Raw genomic sequence first — 8,463 nt, 5'->3', positions numbered from 1 at the left:
AGAAAATTTACATCATTAAGTCTCAGGGAGAGAAAAAAGGAGAAACAAATCTGTCAGTCATTTTAAAAGAGACAGGCCCTATTGAAGTGTGAAGAAATCGGCTCTAATTCAAAAAGGCAATCGGGCAGAAAAAGCCCTCAACATTAGCCTGCTACTTATTAATCAGAAAGGGCTCCCCCCCCCTCCTCCTTCCCTGTAAGGGTAAAGCAGCCGCACATCATTAGTTTCACCCAACGCCAAAGCTGCGTTCCATTCAGGTTTTGCCACTCGTCCTTGTCCCATAGTAATTGTGGGTGTTTATCCACTCGGGGCTCATAGATCTGAAAATGTTTCCGTCGTGGGGACCCGGATCCGCAGGAAAAGGCCAGCGGCATAGATTCCATCAACCCCCCCCCACCCTTCCTCTCAGACAAATCCAACTGTACAACAAAGTAAGATCCTAGTTTGAAACCTGGTTGGGTGAGAACTAGATAATGCCTTTGTTTTCTCCCTCACGCTGAATTTATAACCCAGACACTCGAGACCAAGTGGCAACCCCAGCCCCTTTTCTAGGAGTGAATGTTTGTAACGCCAGGAACTTGACTCAATAAACAACGTAAAACGTCACTGAAACTCAGAGCCCCCATTATTAATTTAGGGTTCTTGATTAAGTGATTTGGGACACTGATTATCTGAGGAATGTATGTGATGGCCAGGGGAGTTGTTTGCTTCCGGTATATGGAGCACAACGTGGGGATTTCTACACAATAGCAACTTGGTAAATATTAGGAATGCAGTAGTTTTATTTGGAATATAGAAAGAGTTTCAATTTTCTCTCTAGCCATTCCCCTTGCAATTATTTAGCTAGCTCGACTATATTAGACATAAGAAATGCATACCCCTCAGGACGCTGGCTCTTTTCTGATCTCGAACTGGCATGCACCGTAGCAAAGAAGTTTGCACTATTTCTTCTAGGAGCTAATTTAAGAAATGTTAAACACCTTTGGGGCAACTCTAGACAATAAAGGGCTATTTGTGAGCTCAGGGCCCCAGCCGGCTTCTCAAGTCAATGGTGGAGTTAACCCTGTGTAAATGAGATCGGAATCCGGCGCCTAAACTGGATTTTATCACAAGAAATTTGGCAATATTTGTTTTAAAAGGTCTGCAAAAGATACGCAAAATAGCCTCTTCCAGACTTGCATTTACTTTCAAATGTTAACTTTGAGGCGTGTTTACAAGTTGGTTTAGAAATGTAAGTTCATTACTACGTACATAATAATTAGCAGGCTGTGTGGTTAAAGATATATCACTGTATATAGTAAACACTGTATACTAATTTAACATGCACATTACATATAACACACATAGTAGTGCAGTCTCCGACTGGGATATTGCATACACACACACACACAGCAAATGCGTGTTCAGCTCGACATCATCAGTGTTGTGCGGGGGATGGGAAAGAGGACGCAAAACACGTGCTGCTAAATGCAACAATGTTCTAGTTTTCATCCAAATAAACTAAGTTAACCCTTTTGGTGCCCTTTAGGAATATTTTAAGCAAACAGGATGCTCTCACTTTCGCGGGACGATGTGAGACACAGGACAAGATGGAAAGGAGAGAGCGTCATGAAGTGGTATTGTCCCTAACCGTTTTTTCCTTCCCATCAGTTTGCCTTGTTGTTATTTAAAATGATCGACTTTCTGATGCAGGCCCTTTGGAGAGAAGAAAAAAAACCCAGCCCCTCAACCTGTCTGCTGGCGGTGCTCGGAAGCTTAGCGGCTTTGTAATAACATTTACGGCGCCTTTAACAACTCACAAGTAAAAACATTAGAATTCGCGTTAATTGAGAAAATATTGATATTTAACTCCCGAAAGAGCGAAATCGCAATGGAACTGCAAACTTTCAGCAGTATAACAGCGCCTGACGGGGACAACATTCGGTCTTTAGCAGAGCTACTTTGGGAAGTGATTAAAAACAAAGAAAACCTGACAACTGCAGTTTTGAAAGGAAAATGATTTGCACCCTCTTCCCTCCCCGTCGCTGCAAACGCTCCCTCTCCATTTTCAGAAGGCTCAGCACAAGTGTAAGGGGCAAGAACCTGGACCCCAGCAGAGAAGCAGCAGTTCATAGTCAAACTAATGATATACTTTACCAGGGAAAGACTGATGCCAACAGATTTGAAGGGAACATTTTCACAGGCAAAATTGTAGCCTCCTTTTAAATGGAATAGATCTAATATTATTTCCCTACTTTCCGCTGTTTGTTTAAAAAAAAATCCATTGGTAAAGAGAAAGGAAGGGGGAAATCCCGCCCTGGCTTTCTATCTTATTTCTGTATCTGTTTTTGGTATTATAGAAGAGTAAAGAAGTTTTTGTTTGGTGGTTTTTCATTGATCAGTCACTCTGAGCTAATGTAATTATCCTCATCAATAGAAGGCTGCAGAGAGAATCATTATGTGGGTGACATTGATAAATGATCACCCAAGAGCTGCCTTTTCTCTTGGGCACCCCCACATCTGACCCTCCCACATACACAAGGTAGCCATAGAAACACCTTGAGGTCCTCAAACACTGCTGCAAATGGGAACAGAGAGAGAAACCCGACTTCACACACTTTCCTCCCCCCTAAAACCTCCTTCTGAAAATGCCACTCGGCCTCGCTAACTCCCCGTACTTGGCCTATGTGCGGCCGCACGGACTAGCCCATTTCTCACATTCCAGTGGGTTTCTCTAGAGGAGTTAAATACAAGATACATACGGCGGCGGTACGGTGCGAATATGTCGCTGTTTCTCGAAGTAATTGCGTGTAATGCAAAACCCATTCGTTTGAGAGTCTTTCTTTTAACTTGAGCAGCTACCACACAGGGTGGCTCGCATCCAGCAAATAATTCAGCCGGGGGGAGGGGGGGATATCTTTGGAAAGTGCCCAAACCTGAATTCTTATTATTAATACTAATTATTAGTAGTAGCAATATTACTATAAGGTCTGTTCTGCGTTTCTTTCTAGCGCTTTCCCCATCCGCAGCCCGTTTTATTTCAGCCAAGTAACCACCGAGAGCAGTAATTGATTCATAATGATCCACAAATCGATGCGTTAGAAGGGGCGAGGGTGTTTATTCTACTCCTAAAGCTGCAAGTAAAGTAGCTTTGACACTGGGTGAGGATGGAGGGGCGGAGTTGTTTGGCGGTGCTGGGTCATCCATCATCACTGTCGCAGAGGGGCAAACTCCCTTCTGTCTCTTTCTCTCCACCAAAACGATTAATATTAAAATCGGCCTTCCAACACGTTGCCCAACAGTCTCTATTCTCAGCACAGCCCCCCCGCCCCACCCCAAGGACAAAGATGCCGGGTTTCCCCAGCCCGATCAGAATTCCACCTCCACAGCAGCTTGCTCAGCGATATTGCTGGAGCTGTGCGGTTTCCCCCTCTCCCCCGAAGGCGTGTTAAAAAAAAGTGTTTAAAAACAACATTTGCTATTGATTCCAACCAGGATCGTAATTGTGAAGAGTTGCGAGGCGGAGATATCACCGCAAAGTCGCGTGAAATCCTTCCCTTCCAAGCCAAACACACGCTTCCTGCAGAGACCCGCCTGTAAACCACAGGATCTGGGGATTTGCCCTCTGGATCCACTGGATTGCCTCTCAAAATGAAAGGTGAAGTTAAGCAAATGTTTACGGGATCCTCCCACTTCTAAAGGCAATGCAGTGAGGGCCCTCATTCGTCCTGTCAAATGCTTGGGGTGCACGGCTGATCTGTAACTTGTACAGGAACACTCACTGGATCCTTTGAAAAAAACAGGTTCCATCTTGTGACAGCTGCTAGATAAATTTGCCACATTTCCCCCACCCGTGCAAATCAGCTCTGGGCCAGACATATATAAAGCATTTCCACTAACATTTCCTCCTTGTAAGTCAGGACAGGACTCTGCCGAAAGGCGGCACGGACACAGACATCGTTTCCCACTTCTCCTTTTGCAGTGCACAGTCTGAAAAGCCCTAATTTGGGGTGACTGCAGCCCTCTCCCCAGAATCTCTTAGCGAAGTGGAAATTTACATGCCAAGTTTCCACACACATATATAGCAAAACAAGAGGTGTTTTTCTATTACCCTTCGTTTCTCAGAACATAAGCAATTTTATTCATACTACAGTATTTCCTTTCACACTATACCGCTGTCAAAACACTATTCCCGGTTTTTTTTTTTTTTACTTTTGACAGCTGAGCATTTCTTAAATACACCCAAATCGGAACCCTCCATACTAAATAGCAAACCTCAGATTGGAGCAATCTGTTTACATTGGATTCCAGCAACACAGCTCCCGCAGATTACAGCCCAGCGAGAAAATATACCAGTATTACAAATATTTAACTCATTACAAAAATAACAATCTACTAGGGAAAAGAACCCCCTCGTTGATCTTGATATATATATATTCCTCCTCAAATCGGAGGGGGAAATGACAGCAAATCGGATACAATAAGTAGCTTTTGTGATGCAAAGACAACTCCTCTTTGATTCTTATTCTTGTTATTTCTCTCATCAAAATAATCAAAGACTTTGAAATCGGGAGGACAGGATGTGCATTTCATACAGGAATTAAGGATCGGGGCGTTTTTAATCAGGACAGAAAGAATGAAAGCCAAATGTGGAATCTCCCATCCTCTAAATTTCAGGGAATGCCTTAAAAGACGGCTACAAAGCAGGACCCGATTGCTAAATTAATCCTCCCGCCCATTCCACTTGCCTCCTTCCTTCCTTTGCCAGCAGCGTGGGTCCATTTACTCAGTTCAGAAATTAAACATTAACTGGGAAGCTAAGACTTTTTCAACATTCCAAAGATTAAAAGTTGTCAGTCAGTTTTTAATAATAAACCAGTGACAGTTGTTTCCTAGAAAGTAAAGATAATTAAGGTATTTTTATTCTCCAAAATAGCAATCAATAAGAAACTCAAATCTTTCCCCTCTTCTTGGGACCCGATTCTGTTACCACTGAAGTAATGAGAAAATTCCCTCACTGCAGAGGAGGAAGGTTCAATTTCTTGCTGTAATGGCTTAGAGTTAGAACATAGGATACTTTCCTTTCATTTAGTTATTTCAGAGCACAAGAAGTCTGTATTATTTTGGTTAAAACAAATTCTCCTCCCCTCAGTGGACCTAGATCATCTAATTGCATTTCAAAAGTTAAATTTACATTTTCCCAATTCATCCACCTGATCGTTTTTGCTTTTGTGACATAAAGTAATAAAACAGTTTCCAGGGCCCGATTCTGCACTCCTTATGGAAGCAAAGCTCCCATTAAAGTCAAAGATGGGTTTGATTGCTTAAAACTTCTCAATCCAGCCTTGTGTTACAAATATTCTTTAATCATTCCCGCTTTAAACACACTGTAGTTATGCAGGGTTTGTGTGTACATACAGCTATTCTAAAGCCATACCTCTCTCTCTCTCTTTCTCTATATATATATCAATACAGCTACAAAAAGTATAATCTGATGAGACTACATTTGGATTTTGTGACCTGGTGTCTGTTCAGTAGAAATGTACAAATTCAGATGTTGTCTCATCAGCCTATGCTATGCCTGCTGTGGTGTCTGGTCTCTGATTTTAGCAGCCGTTCTTCAGACTCATTAGTAAGAAATCCATCTTAGACATTTTTGCTCGACAAATGCCATCTTTCCCAATCATGATTAAAAACTCAAAAGCCTAACAAAAAATCAAAAATGAAATATTTATTACCGCATTTTGTGACTTAACACCGTCTTTTTAAACATAACGTCACAGTCCTCATACAAGTATTTTAATGTAAATTTTGACAAAGCTTAAAGGTAACAGCATTTTCTTCTAGTGAGGAACACGTGCTGAGAAAGGAAGAATTCATGGACATACAATACCAATTCCACAGCAGATCTGATACTAGCAAAACATTCTTTTTTTTTTCTTTTTCAATTGAGGTAAACACATAGAATATCTAACATGAAACAATTAATAGACCGAACTCTGTACGAAGTTTGTTACAGTATTCTCTTGCTTTTTTCCCAAGCTTTGAGTTCATGATAAAGTTCTAGGTTTGGTGCAAAGACCATTAGTAACTTCTTTCATTGAGGAAAGCTGCCCAACTTTTAGTTTTGTTTTGTCCAAAGCCAAGGCTCAGAACTACTGGAAGAAGCTCCTGCTTTGTCTTTTAAATCTTCACCTGCAAGCTCTTTGAAGAAGAGTCCACAAAATGGGTTTATGAAGCACAAACTATAAAGATCTGTTTGAAACTAAAGGACACATTTATGAAGGAACAAAACCAGGGGATGGCAAGGCCTTCTTGGAACTGTCTTCTGAGTGATGAGAGACCCAGCAAGATTTTTCATCTTCAACTCCAGGGTAATTCTTTTCTGACTGGCCAAAACGGGTCTGAAATATACTGTAGTCTTTCATGGATAGTGACTTCACTGCTGAACCAAAACAGTCATTCTTTTGGGAACAACACACATAGTGTGGAAAACAAGGAATTTTTTTTCTTCTAAAACTATTTGAGGCAACATAACGGAGTGATCAACAGAAATGTACAAGTTAACTTAGTTCCTATGTTTATACTACAGTAGTTATAACTCTTGGAGTCTTTTTTGTTTGTTTTTTGTTTTTTTCCCTCAGAGGATCTTTACATGGACATAATTGTTTCAGTGAGCCCATGATTTCACATTTCTGTTCTTTTCTCATTGGTCCTCTGTTGTTGATGAAAAATGACAAAAGTAAAAAATAATCACAGCTGTCTGGAATTTCGTTTTAAGTGTCAATATCTGGTCAAAGTTCAAAAGTCTTCAAATAGGTTTGATATTTTGTTTGTTTTTTTCCCTTGAGTTCCCTTATACTATTGGGCATGAATGTCCATAACCTGTCCACCAACACTGGGGTCTACAGAATTTAACATTGTGGGGCTCTGTGCTGACATGGTCATTCCAGGGTGGGTAGGGGGTCCGCCGTGCATCATCATGGCTGGGTGATGGGGGTGACTTGACAAATATGAATGGATTTGGGGTCCATGTCTTAACTGAGTAGGGTGTGGGGTCATCTGGGGAGGAGTGTAACTTGGCTGTGCCATACTCATACCCATAGGACCACCCTGAGAGACGCAGTCCCCTGGCATGCCTTGCAAACCTAGACAAAGAGGGTAAAAGAAAATCAGTATAGGTTCCTAAACATTTTTACAATTTACCCATCTAAAACGAACAAGAAAAACAACAGACACTGAAAATCTTCCATCTAAATTTAGCTGCAGATTCTTGCCAATGTTTGCAGACATTCAAATTCTAGTTTGAATTTAATTTGATCATTCAGCAGGATAATGCACATAACAGAACTAAATATTGAGCACAACTGAGTGTCACAAAACGTAAGCGTACTTTAAAAAGCCTACTGGGTGAATTTCTATGATAAATTCCAGGAGGATGCATACTGTTAAGTAAACACATGTCAATTGAATATCAATATCTGATTTGTTTGGTTTTGGTATTTTAAAAATATAAAGGCTATCGCCTGTCCTGGTTCTGCACAAGGAGTATTAATGCAAGTTCCGCACACAGATCAATGGACCCAACTGCGTAAATGAACAAAACAGAAACCAACAAAAGGCTCAACTTTGAAAGGTGCTGAGTGACTCCTGAGATATGCCGAGTGCCTTCAACACTCAGTGAAGTCAATGGAGATGAAGCTACTCGGTACCTCAAAGTCTTAGGCCTAAAAGTACATGTCATATTGTTCCACTAGAACAAGTCTTAAAATCCTAGTATATCATTATAAGCCATATCCTGCTGCCGTATCTCAAGATCCACAGAAGGCAGTGGGGCTACTCACCTGAGTAAGGCAAACAGGAGTTGGCTCTGCAGCTGCAATTTTTCAAGGAGTACTGTTACACAGAGAGTTATGGACAGTGGGCCCTTTCATCTATTCCTGCAGAGAATATTTACTAAGAAAGCTCCACACTGCTCACCGTAAAGAGGGTCCAAAACATCATCTCCACCAGAAGGTGGAGTTATACAGTCACCCAAGAAGGCAAGGAGTGCGGTCCTATAACTTCACGCTTCCCTGCTCTGACATCCATGTCTGTAATCCCCAGGGACTAGCCCTTGTGCATTGCTCCCCAACCCTACTCCCCATGGCAATACAATTCACTCATGAGTGGGCCACTGGTGAGCTACTGGCAGAGAGCGATTAAACTAGAAATGACATGGATTTCCCAGAGAATAATACCGAATATAGTGGCTGCTTCTCGGACCCCCCTAGGCACACATCTCCCACTCATGCAGCCCCTAGCACAGGTGCTGCAGGAGTGACAATGTTGCATTGGTTCAATGCCCTCCATTCTCTCTGTTATTTCCATTTAATAATTCTGGCTCTTTATTCTGGGAGCAGGGGCCAGACAACCCAAGGGATGATGGGTCCCAATGTCTGTTTGATGTGTGCTAATATTTTGTAAAGATATCTTAAAGAAAAA

The 8,463-nt window shown here is 41.7% G+C and overlaps 1 protein-coding gene across 7 annotated transcripts in view; it reads right to left on the bottom strand.

The window, feature by feature from the left end:
• Nucleotides 1–5,695: 5,695 nt before the first annotated feature.
• Nucleotides 5,696–8,463, bottom strand: part of MEIS2 (Meis homeobox 2) — a 181,040-nt gene continuing 178,272 nt past the window's right edge. For all 7 annotated transcript variants that reach the window (XM_037900516.2, XM_037900518.2, XM_027831500.3 and 4 more), the window contains one exon: nucleotides 5,696–7,127. The gene's annotated coding sequence lies outside the window, so the exon portion shown is untranslated. The remainder of the gene's footprint in view (nucleotides 7,128–8,463) is intronic.

This window comes from Chelonia mydas, chromosome 6 (genome assembly GCF_015237465.2).
Source record: "Chelonia mydas isolate rCheMyd1 chromosome 6, rCheMyd1.pri.v2, whole genome shotgun sequence".
NCBI lineage: Eukaryota > Metazoa > Chordata > Testudines > Cheloniidae > Chelonia > Chelonia mydas.
The sequence above is the reverse complement of the archived record's forward strand: the minus strand, read 5'-3'. Positions and strand labels throughout refer to the sequence as shown.